Here is a 14488-nt window from a genome sequence, read left to right as displayed (position 1 = left end):
CGAAGGAATTCTGTGTTGTTTCGCAACTCTCTCATCTTTCATGTTGATAGCAGTGTTTTTTATAAGCCCGACATGTGAAACTTGACGTGTTTGCTGACAGTTATTTCTCATGTATTAGGGCTACTTGTAGATAGTGAGTCACGTCCGTCACACGCCAACAAGTTTGTGACGTCGGTGTGATATGGGAAACAACCCTGTTGCGCTAGTATTTACCCGATAGGTAGCGATAGTCTCTCCTCGAGAGACTTAAAAAAAATATTATCTAGTTTGTTTTCATGGTCAAGTAAATTAAGTTCGTAGTTGGTACATCAAATTAATCCAAATATAGTTGTTTCATTTATTAGATGAATCCTGTATGTGTAATATAAGTTATCATTTTTGTAAGTTCATAAACATACAGTCATAATTTCTTAGTCAAATATAGGGTATTTTTAGAGTAGCATAACAATCATTGTAAGTGGTTTTAAATTCACGAATATATGTAACAATGCACAAAACATGAGTAAATTATTTTATCTCAACAAATCACTTGCAATACAATCACTTCGTGTCTGTGATTTTCACTTTTATGTTGTGTTTTCAGTGTGGCATAAAATGCACACACATAAACACATATACAGACGGTCCCGCCCTAAATAAAATGTATCGGTGTACCCAAATGTATGACCTATCAATAACTAACTAACAATAACATAAATATAATTACAGGAGATAGACTTTCAACTTTAATGCAATATATTTCCACGTTATAAGAACAAAGGGATTAATCGTTCATTATTGTAAGATTATTAAAATAATAACAATTATTAATAAATGTTATTAAAACTTATAATATATAAAGTAGCCACGTTCAATTAGTAGGCTAGCGGTGCCAAAGAGGACGGAAGCTTTGTAGTTTCAATAATTTTAATTATGTCGCTGTCCATTGTCGTCAAGTCTTTTGAAGGCCGCTCCATTGTCGTCGTCAAGACTTTTGAAGGCCGCTTCAATACTCCACGCGGAGTGTATAAACCAGAGTTGCAAATTTTAGCAGTGTGTCTTGTTCTAGTTCACAGTGAAAATTAATTATATTACAGTTCATTGTATAATAAAAATGTGGAGGCCGTGGGAAGCGAGTGAAGTGTCGGAACCGATACCCATGAACGTCAATAACGACGATGGTAATAATAATAATAATAATAATAATAATAATAATAATAATAATTCAGAGTTAAATAACAATTCAAATTCGAAAGCTAGACCAAAATTATGTAAGTAGTGTCAAACGTTTGTGTGCAATGCTCACACGTATGTTGTAAAAAACAATTTAGGTCAAGGAAAAGTTTCGGAGACATCTAAAATTCTTAAATTAAATAGAAATACTGTAAGTAAAATTGTAAAAAAAGGACCTAAGACACCTAAAAAGCGTGGACACAAAGTCACAAAATTAATAAAGTAGATGCTTTTACGTGCGATTACATTCGCCGTGAAATATATAGTTCTTACAATAAGGGCCAATCCTTAATAATAAAAGAATTATTACAAAAAGTCAAACTTTCCGGTTTTCCTTATGGAGAAACATTGAATTATTTCTTTAAATAATTAATTTAAAATAAATAATCTTCAAATTAACTCATGCTTTGAGCAATTAAGCCTAGCCCATATCCATGTTATATTAATATATAGCAGCAACAAACAAGACGTGAAAAACGTCGCATTTTCATTTTATTATCGGTGCATGCAATAAAGACCTACAAATCTTAAAAGGAATGCCGCTGCCTAATAATTAAACGTGGCAACTTTACTATAGTGATTGAAATTAAGCAGGCGGGTAGGCTATCAATAAGCATATACTTGTATCTGCTGCTTGTTGTACTTATAAAACTTAAGTGTACTCACATTGAACTCTAGTGAAACTGGACCATGCGGCGCGCTTTCTGTGATGCGCAGGTATTGATGATTCCACTGACATCAACGGATCTAGCCCTTTCACATTCGATACTGAGGAGGCTGAGTTCACCAAGTCTTCTTGGGTCACAGAATTCCGCAGATAGTTCTTTATAAGTGTTAGCTTCGAAAATGATCGTCCGGCCGAAGAAACAGTAACCAGAATAGTTAGAAATAGGTAAAATGCCGGGCATAAGTCTGGAACGCTAGCAGCTACGATTGAATTTTCTATTACTAATAGATTTGTTAATTCAGGTACAGAGGTTAATGGGGCTATTTCTTTGTTCAGAGCGTTTCTGAAACCTATTACCTGGTCTGGGAATTCACTGGATAAATCTTCCTCATATTCATTTTGAAGAACCACATTGTGAATCTCTTCGTCGGCAGCAGAATTTAGAAATTTTGGGGAAATAATTTTGGAGAAATGGTTAACATTATGCATACCCTCAAACCTGTTTTAATTGGGCTACAATAATGTCCAAACAGCCATTAAAACAGTGGTTCTGAAATATATCTTTGGATCTACTAGCTGCTCGTCCTGACACAATTCATCAAATGTTTTTTTACTTTTCAAGTTCTTTTATTTTCAAATGTGGTGGAATGCCCAAAGATGTAGCTGATGACATTGCTTCTTCAAAATTATTTCGGTAACAAGATAAATTATCGGCTGCATTCTGAATAAAAGAACACGCCTTATCAAGCTCTACATTTTCCGATTGCATAAGTTGTGATGCTAGATTAGTACATTCTGGAATCTTTGATTGCAACACTATTTGAAAAATGAATTGAAATTTCTCTAATTGGTTTTTCAAAGCAACAGCTTGTTCTCTTTCTTCCTTTTTTTTTTTTTTTAGATATCAATATTAATTTTGACAGAGCCTTAAGTACATCGATATAAGCATAACGCAGGGCTTTAACAGACTGGTATCTCGAAGACCAACGTGTTGGGCAAAGTTTTTTAAGGTATAAAAAGATAGCAAATGTTCCCATCTTTTAATACCATGACTGAAGAAATATACAACATTTCCACTGTGTCATAAAAGGACCTAACTCTTGCATTCCACATGCAGCATCGTTAAGTACTATATTTAAATTATGCGCTGCACAATGTACATATTTTGCAGTTCTTTGTCTTTGTTCGATTCTCGTTCTGACACCTTTGTATACGCCTGTCATATTGGCACAACCGTCATACCTCTGATCACGGCATTTAGTTAATAAGAGTCCCTTTTCGTCTATTGCACTGAATATTTCCTTCTCTATTCCTAATGCACTTTGATCTTTTATTTCGCGAAAACCTAAGAAGCTCTCATTTATCTTCACGTCACAAAGCTTTCCAGTTACATCATGTGAAACTGTGACATATCTAAATATCTGTCTTAATTGTTCTTTTTTTTTATATGTCCTGTGTTGTATCTGTAATTCTTGAAAAGAATGGGGCAGAGTTATTGCCATTAATAATTTCTTTTTCAACTGCACGGGATGAAACATTTGTTAACTCATTTTGAATGGAAGGGCTTAGGTACTTTTGTGTATATTTTCGTTTATTTATGAGATCGCGTAATACAGGATTGTACTTTGCGAGAAGTTCGATGTTTGCTAAAAAGTTTCCACTGTTTGATTTTCCAATTTGTTCCCTATGTCCCCGAAAAGCTAGATTATTGGATGCCAGAGTTAAAGTCACTTTCACAATTCGCTTAAGGGCCTATTTCCATATATTTTCACCTTTCTTTAATTCTGAATCCGCGTCAACTGTGTTTTTCTTAACTCCACGAATCGAAAACTACGCATGTGTTCAAATTAGGGTTGCCAGGTTGAACTATCGACAAAACCTGGAGATTTACGAAGCCTATAAAATTAATTATTAGTACTATTATTGGCCGTATTATTATTATTATTATTATTATTATTATTATTATTATTATTATTATTATTATATCCGTTATAATTAATTATTGCTATGTTTCATTTTGTATTGCAAATGATCGGTTAAAAATAAAAAAATATCGAATTTGATTTGATGCATAAATTAATATTTGAAATCGTGAAAAGAAAAACGTTTTCAACAAGTTTCCTAATTTTAATGCCAGATTTGCAGACTTTAGCAATTTATTCCTCCGTCAAATAAAATCCAAACATGGTGAAATTTTTAGGCATGGCACAGAAAAATATGCTCTCTTAAATGCATATTAATTAATTTTTTCAGAGCCTCACATAAAAAAATTTGTAAAATTGTTAAAAATTCAGCAATAATCAAATCTTTACTGTATTAAGAATAGACGTAGGCCTATCTTAAAATTTGTATTTCTTGGAGCTCCTTGGAGATTCCAGAAGTCTCTTATTTTCCAAGACTATTTTGTAGAATTCCTGACAGCTCACACTCACGTTCATTTTAATACAAATTTCCGCTCTCACTAGTTCTGTTGACATTCTGTTCCTGTTATCTGTCCACAAACCATTCATGACTCTAAACACCCTTTCCACATGCGCGTTACTTGCTGGAATTGCTAGCACATGTCGCATTATTATTAACATATTAGTGGCCGTAGCTTTTTCGAAAAAAGATACCCAAAGTTTCCAACACTGATTTTTATCTTTGTCTTGCGTCAGTGTTGTTATCACTTTCTTTAAAATTCACCACTCATTTCATTTCATTAAATGAGAACAGTGATGGGCTAGAAAGATCAAGAACAGATATAACTGAGAATATGTTATTGTCACTAAAATCGTACCACTTGGCTAGATACTGCAACAATCTGTCACACACAGCGGTGAAGACTTTCATTACAGTTTGTTTTTCGGCCTCTGTGAGATTTTCAAGCGACATATTCACTTCCATACCGAAAAATTAGTCCTTTTTACGACTTTCTACTTGAGTTTTTACTCCCAATATGATTTTGTGCACCTCGGTTGAAAGCGTATTTTCACATTCTAATATTTTAATCGCCTTACAGAAAATTGTAAGTGTACAATTAACAAAATACAGAAATCATTCTGCCACTCACAATGAATGTTCATTTACTTCATCTTCTTGGCAACATACAAATTTTGAAATTAAAGGATGTGTTTCTCCTTCACCTTTTGCCAAATAATACATTTTCAAAGCGCGCCACATTTTAACAAGGCGTTTAACAGCTAATTGAAGAGACAACCATCGAACTGGAATATGACGCAAAATCTGAAAATAGTCCTGTTGAGCAAATTCACAGAAAAATTCCTCAACATTCTTACATGACGACGAGAAGTCGGAATATATTTTCAAGACTAATGCCTCAACATATTTAAGGAATTTAAAACCAAATTTGGCACAATTATGCAGTACATGGCAACAACAATTAGCCTTTACTATATTAGGATTTTTGTCTTTCATTTTTCTGAACACTGAATTGTATTTACCATAGTTAACAGATGCATTGTCAGCCGAATAAGCTATAATGTTACTTAAACAAAGTCCATTTTCTGCAACAGTTGATCTATTTTATTTGAAATGTCCTCAGCACTGTATTATTGTCTTCATAGAAGTGTAGTATATCGCTATGTTTTCTATGTTTTACAGAAAAATGAGAAATGCTTCTTATTACCTTTATTTGACGCATCTGAACGAATTGAGAATGGGGTATTTTCCAAGTCATTCAGAAGCCTTTCCTGTGAGAATGGTAAAAGAACGCTTGTAACTAGGGCTTCACTTTTGGTTCGCGCACAACTTACTTTTTTTTTTTTTTTTTTTTTTTTTTTTTTTTTTTTTTTTTTTTTTTTTTTCCCCGCTACTGAAGTGTCACAGAAAACACAAGAGTAAAATTTATTCCCACAATCTTGTGAACTGTAGGGGTGGTGATGTTTTACACCATGAAATGTTAAAGCAAACTCAGTTGCTGTAAATTTATCATGTTCAACTGAATATCGTGGGGGCATAAATTTCAGAATAGAATTATTCCTACTTTGTACTCTGCAATGTTCTTTGTGCCTCTCTGATTCCAAATACTAACAGCTTTAACGCCATCATACTTTACTGTAAATGAAACATTGCACACTTTACACCTGCAAGAAAGTTCATCCTCTCCTTTTCCTAGCCAGTCCTTGTACTTATCATTCGTCAGCCATTCATCACGAAAAGAACTAAAGTATCTTTTTGCCGGATTCATAGTGAACACAACACAATACTAAAAAACCTCGCACAAATTTCCGCACTTCGCATAACAGACTGCACTGCACTATAAAGCTGTAAGAGCTGACTTGTGAAGGATCAAGGAAGGGAATATTGAGCTTTAAATTTGAAATTGTTCCATTGTTATGCATTCAGGTTTCGTTAAAATATTGCTACAAAACTTTATTAATGGAAAAAGTTAATTGAAAATAATTGATTGAAGTCATATTTCTGAAATATATTATCAGCATATCAAAATTATCTGTTTTAAGTTTTTTTTTACGTCATCTTTCATTGTTGGTGATTGTTGGCGTAGTGTGAGAGACTGGTGCCTGATGTGCGGAAAGAAAAGCGCGCTGAACATCAACACTACCGCAGACACTCTCTTTTAAAGTTATATTCTTGCGCCATTGTAAGTCTGACGCAGATGCTCACTTTTAAAGTTCTATGATGGACAGTGAATGTTCACTACAACATTATAATTATTAACATTTCGAACGTAATTTCTCCGGGCAAAGATTTCCTGTCGGCCGGAGATGGATTCATAAAACCGGGCACACTGGGCGGCGCCCGCAGATCTGGCAACCCTAGTTCAAATCGACGGTCCCAAGGAAGAACATTGCAACTGACAAAATGAACTTTTGCTGTACAATTAAAAACAACTTCGGATGGCTGTGAAAAATCAGGATTTTGCATTAGGCCTTTTTTCTTTGCATTACCATTATTGAAATTGATATCTTACCCCATTGTAGTGATAACACATTCTCTGAAATCATTCCTTATATGCGTATTGTTACTTACAACATTAGGAAGTTAACATTGTATGTGACATACAGTAGTATTGCTTGTGAAAGAAGGAGCGATAATGTCACAGTTTACACTTAACAGAATTGTAACTACATAACTACAAACAGGAATGTGCATAAATATTTACAAAAAGTATAGTAATTTGTTTTACAATGCCACTGAATTTAATGTTATTCATCACAGCCGTGATAAATGCCAGGAATATGGGCTGTATTTCGTCACAATGATAGCAAATCGATGAATACTTTACTTTGGGAGATGGGTAGTGGAGCAATGTAATCATATTTTAGATTTATATCCTTCCAAGTCCTGAATTTGACTTCGCGTTGTATGTCAATGCTACTGTATGTTTTTGTTCATCAATATGATTGTATTTTATGAATATTTTCTTGCTTAATTCAGGAACAATTTGAATTTGTTTCACTTTCATCGAAACACTTTTTCATTTTCTTCTGTCAAATTTCAGTTCTTTTCGTTGGCGATTAGAGATTTTAAGTTTTTAAAACCGATTTGTGCTATTTAAGTTACCTAATAGGGTTTCCACTTGCTTTAGCTATTTTCACTAGCATTATCCGTTGTTCAGAGTGAATGCTGTTCTTTCTTTTTTTCTTCGTTCATTTAAAGGATGGATTGAATCTGCTTTATTCCATGTGTGTTCTTTTTTTCCGGGAATTTATCCTGAACAGTCATATTATAATACTGTACTATTGTCAAATACAATGTGTTGTAGAAGCCCCTTATCGTTATCATCAGAAGTATCTTGCTCTGGTGCCATTTCCATTTGGTGCAGGTCAATCTGTGATACAAAATGACAGGACGCTAGGACTCACGTTACGGAATGCGCGCTGGTTAGAGTCCTCATGGGGGAATTTTCTCATGAAATTTCGGCAAGTGTATGGAACCGGTGCCCACCCAGCATCGTGATGCACTTGGGGAGCTACGATAGGTAGCGAAATCTGGTTATGAAAGCCAGCTATAACGGCTCGGGGGATCATCGTGTTAACCACACGATACCTGCATTCTGGTTGGATGATCGTCCACATCTCTTTCGGCATGTGGACGTGAGGCCAGCAGCCGGCTGGTCTCGTTGGTCATGGTCCTTCATGAGCTGTCGTGCCTCGGATTATTGTAGGTCTGCATGTTGTTGCAAAATGCAGATACAGTACTTGTAAATTACATACACTGATTCAATTATTCATTCGGAGAAGACTATGGTAACTGTGTCACTTACAATAGTTTTAACGGGACATTATTGCGACAGGAGGCAGTCGACAATTCTTAAGTAGATACAACACTATTCTACGTATAAAATGTATGAATGTTGGTTACAATATTTCAATATTGCGCGATTGCTGCCCAAATATCCAGCCGATCTTATTCATGTTTATTCCACAGATGGTTTGTTATGAAACCTTCAGCTCTACGATTAAAACTCAAATTCTTCAAAATGTCAGTTACAAGGTTCTTCCTAGGGACCGTCGAAATGTGCGTAACCTTATAGTCTCGTGTTGCACTATACTTTTGGTTTATCATCTCCAATCTCGGACCCCTTCCCTCCAAGCTGAAGACGACTTCTGCTGTCCAAAGAGCCAACACGGTTTACAATAAACAGAGTCATTTTTAATTGAATAACAGTACCATTTTCTCCTAATTCTTTGCCCTGTCAATGTGAATTTATCGTAATATTTCGTGGAAAAGGATCTGTTATCCTGCTTAGGATTTTTAGGGAAAGGGCCCGCTGGCTCTGGCTGATAAGGATTTTGTCTAACGAAGAACTTTTTAGTTTTATTATCTACTTCTAACTCATAATCTGCACGATCATTTGAAACTCTGCAACTGCGATATTGGTAGCCTAATTACATTTAAGGCGATTTTGTTACAATCTTCTTTTTCGCTAATGCATTCACAATTGCTGTCTCCACTAACATCTATTTCTATATCACTTTTCACTTCAGACGCGCACTCACTTGTGGCACTGCAAACATTCGTAACTGTGGAGCTAGCACTACTACTAGGACCAGGAAGAAAAAAATACTTATTTTCACTAATTTGTTTCTTTTTCTAACTCTCGCTTCTTCTTTCTTTTCTGGGCACCACTTAGATGTTCGTACTTGACTTTAAACGGTTTCATTTTTCAGTAACTACACTACTTTACTGTCTATACTCTCTAATAATAATTCACTCAATTAAAGCACAGAAAAATATACGAACAAAATTGAATTAAAAGCTGTTCAAATAAAGTTGGAAAAATATCACACCGACCACACAACTGACATTAACTTCCCGCAAAGACAGCTCGTTCGAAACTGAGTAAAGTTGACTGATCGTTACTACACAAACATCTTATTGGATAATTGTTAACATTATAATTTGAACGAAAACCCATTCCATTGTTGTCGAATAAATGTATAACAAAAGTTAAACGTTCAGAGAAAAATGTGCATAAAACCATCTCAGGTACCTACTCATCAAGAAAATACAATTTTACAACTATAGTCGCGACGCTGTTATTCCCGGCGTGACTCCTCCTCTTTGCTTACGTCTTACGAAGTGAAGGCTCTATAAAATCTAGGTAGGTAGTATCGTTCGCAATTTTTTTCTTTCGTTGCCGAACTACCAGACGAGGAATCTATTTGCCACACCGTTAAACATTATCATCTCGTAGCTCCTATGATAATAAATCAAACGCACTGTAATTCAGCAAATAATTGAGCGGCAAATGACGTCTTCGTGTGCTTTCTGCGAATGCCAACGAAAGAGCCAAAATGGCGGGCGATTATATTAAGTATTTATCGAGCCTTAAGAAATGAATAACGTCTTCCTCAGCGAATTACAAGACGCACACGTTTAAAAGTAGCCGACCTGCAACGCGATTGGCTGCCGGAAATTAGAGCGACGGGAATGGCTATTGTTGTTGTTGTTGTTGTTGTTGTTGTTGTTGTTGTTGTTGTTTCATATACGCGTACGTTGACATTCTTAACTCTTAATTTTTTTTTTTCCAGGGACTTTTTTATTTGGCAAGCTGTTGGACAATTATATTCGGGGCAGAACGTTCCAGGTTAAACTGAACGACGTGTACTCCACGTCGCGAGGTATTAACGCTGGAGTGCCTCAGGGCAGCATTCTGGCACCGATACTTTTCCAAATTTATATTAATGACCTACCTTTTCATCAAAATTTCAACAATAGCATTCTAGCGCTATACGCGGACGATTCGGCATTTCTCACGGCATCGTGGAAGCCAAATTTTGCCATAAATAGGCTACAAGGTCACCTACGTGACATTGAACCATGGCTCCTCAGATGGAGAATTAAATTAAATATATCAAAAACACAAGCCATATTATTTAGCAGGAGAAATAAATTCAATAGACCGGGCATAAATCACACAAAATTAGCCATAAATGGATCACAAATCGAGTGGAAAACTTCAGTAAAATATTTCGGAGTAACACTGGACAGACGGCTCACTTTCTCCGAACACGTACTACAAAAACTCAGACTTGCCAATGCTAGATTGGTGGAGCTTTATCCAATATTAAATAAAAGCAGACATCTAAACATACACACAGCTTTAACTTTGTATAAAACATTAATTAGGTCAGTAATACTATATGCTTGTCCTGCTTGGGGACATGCACCTATTACAATCCGTAAAAAATTACAAGTTTACCAAAACAAAATTTTAAGATTCATCACAGGACTTCCTAGAGTAACTCCTGTTAGATTGATTCATGAAGAACTAGAAATTCCGACAATTCAAGAATTTATTTCAAATCAAGCCTTCTGCACGTACACCAAGTCATACAGCAGCACAGACCCACTAATTTCTTCACTTGGAAATTACAACCCTGCGTTAGATAAACATAAAAGACCTAAGAGCGTGCTCCACCCTCTAGCTTGGAACGACAACGTACAAGACGAATACCAACTTGAAGACTAAATAACCACTTGACTCTACACACAGACAAGTCTATTAATGCACTAATAATGTTATTTCTCTGTTTCAGGGTCATCACATTGTTGGCAGCATAGATGCATTGTTCTAATTGTAAAAACTTTTTTAATGTACCTTTAATGTATTTGTATTTTGAATAATGATTAAATCAAAACCTCCCACCTGAACATATTCCGACCACACTATAGCCAATTGGCTTGTCGTCAGCACGACATCTCATCCTGCTCTAGGTTTTTCCGTGGTTTCCCTTGAGCAATAAGACAAATGTCGGGATGAGCCCTAAAAGAAATGGGCCACGGACCACTTCCTTTCCCCCACTCTTTCTCTTCTACTATCACAAAGAACTTGCTAATTTCTTAGATACGAACCCTGAATTATGATAACAGGGGAACATAAATATATTGTAAGATCACAGGGCTAACGGCTTCGAAGCTGGGTACCTGGTTCTAATGAAGTGCACTGGTAGCAATCTAAAACATGGGGGCATGAGATAGTTACTCTGCCTGCCATTAAAATTCACTTCACTAAATCCCCATTTAAAAAAAAAATTAACTCTTAATAATAACTCGTCCTCAGCACAAGACACTGCAACCTCGGTTTTAGTCCACGTGGATTAGACAAGTAGGTGTCATTTAATAATGGAAGCAGCTTATTGGTTGCAACATTGAAATTGAGGCGAGTGATTGGAGCGGCGACATAAGAAACTGAAAACAATAATGCAATTAAATTTCAAAGACCTGCCGAATGTTACGCACGAGGCCGCTCAAACACCTGCCGAATGCTAACCATGAGACCCCGGCGATAATACGTGTTAGACGACACGGCTGTCGGCAAGGGCACAGGGCAAGCATTGTTTACAGCTGTGCTGGATTCAACAACATAGTCCGATTCCATGAAACCGCCGTGAATAATAGGGTTGCCAGATCTCCGGGCCCGGTTTTATGAATCCATTTCCGGCCGACAAGAAACCTTTGCCCGGGGAAATTGCGTTTGAAATGTTAATAATTAGCAATGTTGTAGTAAATATTCACTATCCATCAAATGACTTCAAAAGTGAGCATCTATGTCAGATTTACAATGACGCAAGCATATAACTTTAAAAATGAACGTCTGTAATAGTGTTGAAGTTTTAGCACGCTTCTCGTCTCACCAATCAGACACTAGTTTCTCACAATAGGCCAACACCAACAATGAAAGATGACGCAATTATAAAATTAAAACATAAATTTTGGGAACATCTCCATAATACCCACGGCAGACCAATATCGATAGTCGACGCTACTCGCTGACCACTAATCACCAGGCCGTACCGAGCCTTGCCAAACAAAATATAATCGAAATGGTGGTAGCCAAATTCGCGACTATATTCTTAAATAATTCACTCCATTAGTCAAGTTCAAGGTTTTATGTAGTACAACGGCGGTTTTTGAATGCATTAAAAGGAAATGAAGATGTAGTAAGATCTTAAACTAGGTTATCACAAGGAAATGAACAGGAAGAAAGGTGTGTTTCACGGAATACCACGAAAATGACGGAAAGTAAATTTCCCGTTAATGTTCGCCAAAGCGTAAAGTACGTAATTATGACGGCGTTGCTGTTTTATTTCTGGCCTAGAGAAAAATACCTAGCCTTTTACGAAAAAAAAATTTTAGGGACCCTGAAATTATTCACCGCTTTCATTTTAGGCCTATTATTTTTTTTATCAATATTACGAATGAAAAACTGTAATATTATATATTTTTAACTACTACATGGACGAATGAAATCAAATTTTATGTTAAAATTAAAAAGTTTCTTCAAATACATGGAAATGATAACATTTATATTACATAATATGTAAATGAACTTCATGTTAAAATCTCCTGTCACTTCCCTATCCCTAAACTAACCTAACCAAAGCTGAGCTAAGCTAAGCTAACCTAACCAAAGCTAAGCTAACCTAACCTAACCAAAGCTAACCTAACCTAAACAAAGCTAACCTAAGCTAACCAAACCTAACCTAACCCTAACCTAACCTAACCCAAACCTAACCTAACCAAAGCTAACCTAATCTAACCTAACCATAGCTAAGCTAAGCTAACCTAACCAAAGCTAACCTAAGCTAACCTAACCTAACCAAAGCTAACCTAAACTAACCTAACCAAAGCTAACCTAACCTAACCTTCTCCCACTCCTCGACCTCACATCAATTATCACGTGCAGCTCGCGACAGGATCATATTACCTGTCTGCGCATGCGCGGACTTGATTAATAAAAACCTGAACTAACCAAACCTAACCTTCGTAAATGCAAGGTCTGTAACCGGAGCAAGAAGGGAGCTCAATCATTCAATCTGCAATGTACACGCGAAAATAAATTCAAGATGAAAGAGTAATGAAACGGAGAAAAATTCAAGTAAGGTTCACGCTTCCACTGCATGAGAGGTCCGCGCATGCGCTACAGCAAAACTGTTTCTGTCCCGAGCCTCTCATCTAAGGCACTCATCATAATTTACTCGCAATATTTACGCAAATACACATTGTCGCTAACAGTGGTGCTATGTCTCAATAATGTTCAGAACGAAGGAGGTAGACAGAGAGAAAAAAAATATAGCACAAAACTGTTTTGTCTCGAGACTCTCATCTAAGCCAGGTAATAAGTCACGTAATCTACTTGCAATATATTTGCGCAAATACACTTTGTAGCTAACAGTGGTGCTATCTCTCAGTAATGTTCAGAACGAAGGAGGCAGAGAGAGAGAGAGAGAGATTTCTCCCGCCAACTATGCCACGCACCAACGTCATGTTCTTATGTTGATGACATTGTGTATGTAGTTAAATTTGGTGGTAAACGTAACGGCACGGTTCAAAGCGACCGTGGTAATTCTCCACTATAGCGAAATGTTGATATGATGATAATATATTTCAGAAATATGACTTCAATCAACCATTTTCAATTAAACTTTGTCATTAATAAAGTTTCGTAGCAGTACTTTAACGAAACCTGAATTCGTAACAATGGAACAATTTCAAATTTAAAACTCAATATTCACTTCCTCGATCCTTCACAAGTCAGTTCTTACAGCTTTATAGTGCAGTGCAGTCTGTTATGCGAAGTGCGGAAATTTGTGCGAGTGATTTGCTAAACAGGACTATTTTCAGATTTTTCGCCATATTTCAGTTCGATTATTGCCCCTTCAATTAGCTGTTGAAGGCCTTGTTAAAATGTGGCGTGCTTTGAAAATGTAGACCTATTATTTGGCAGAAGGTGATTGGAAATTTGCATGTTCTCAAGAAGATGAAGTAAATGAACATTCATTGTCAGTGGCAGAATGTTTTCTGTATTTTGTTAATTGTAGGCCTACACTTCCAATTTTCTATAAGGCGATTAAAATATTAGAATATGAAAATACCCTTTCAACCGAAGTGCACAAAATCATGTTGGAAGTAAAGACTCAAATAGAAAGTCGTAAAAAGGACTCATTCTTCGGTTTTGAAGTATGTCGCTTGGAAATCTCACATAAACAGAAAAGCAAACTGTAATGCAAGAGTTCACCACTGTGTATGACAGACTGCTGCAGTATCTGGCCAAGTTAGATTTTGGTAACAGTAACATGTTCAATTATATCTGTTCTTGATCATTCTGTTCTCATTTAACTTAATGATTTAGTTCGC

The 14488-nt window shown here is 36.1% G+C and overlaps 1 protein-coding gene across 1 annotated transcript in view; it reads left to right on the top strand.

Annotated features, from left to right (window-relative positions):
- The window catches only part of LOC138693823 (nucleolar protein 12-like), a 150152-nt gene extending 137514 nt beyond the window's left edge, over positions 1–12638 (top strand). Inside the window, exon 7 of the mRNA XM_069817651.1 lies at positions 10888–12638. The gene's annotated coding sequence lies outside the window, so the exon portion shown is untranslated. The remainder of the gene's footprint in view (positions 1–10887) is intronic.
- The last annotated feature ends 1850 nt before the right edge of the window (positions 12639–14488 follow it).

The sequence above is a fragment of the Periplaneta americana genome, unplaced genomic scaffold (assembly GCF_040183065.1).
Source record: "Periplaneta americana isolate PAMFEO1 unplaced genomic scaffold, P.americana_PAMFEO1_priV1 scaffold_22, whole genome shotgun sequence".
NCBI classification, from domain to species: Eukaryota; Metazoa; Arthropoda; class Insecta; order Blattodea; family Blattidae; genus Periplaneta; species Periplaneta americana.
Note: the sequence above shows the minus strand (reverse complement) of the source record. Positions and strands in the feature narration are given on the sequence as shown.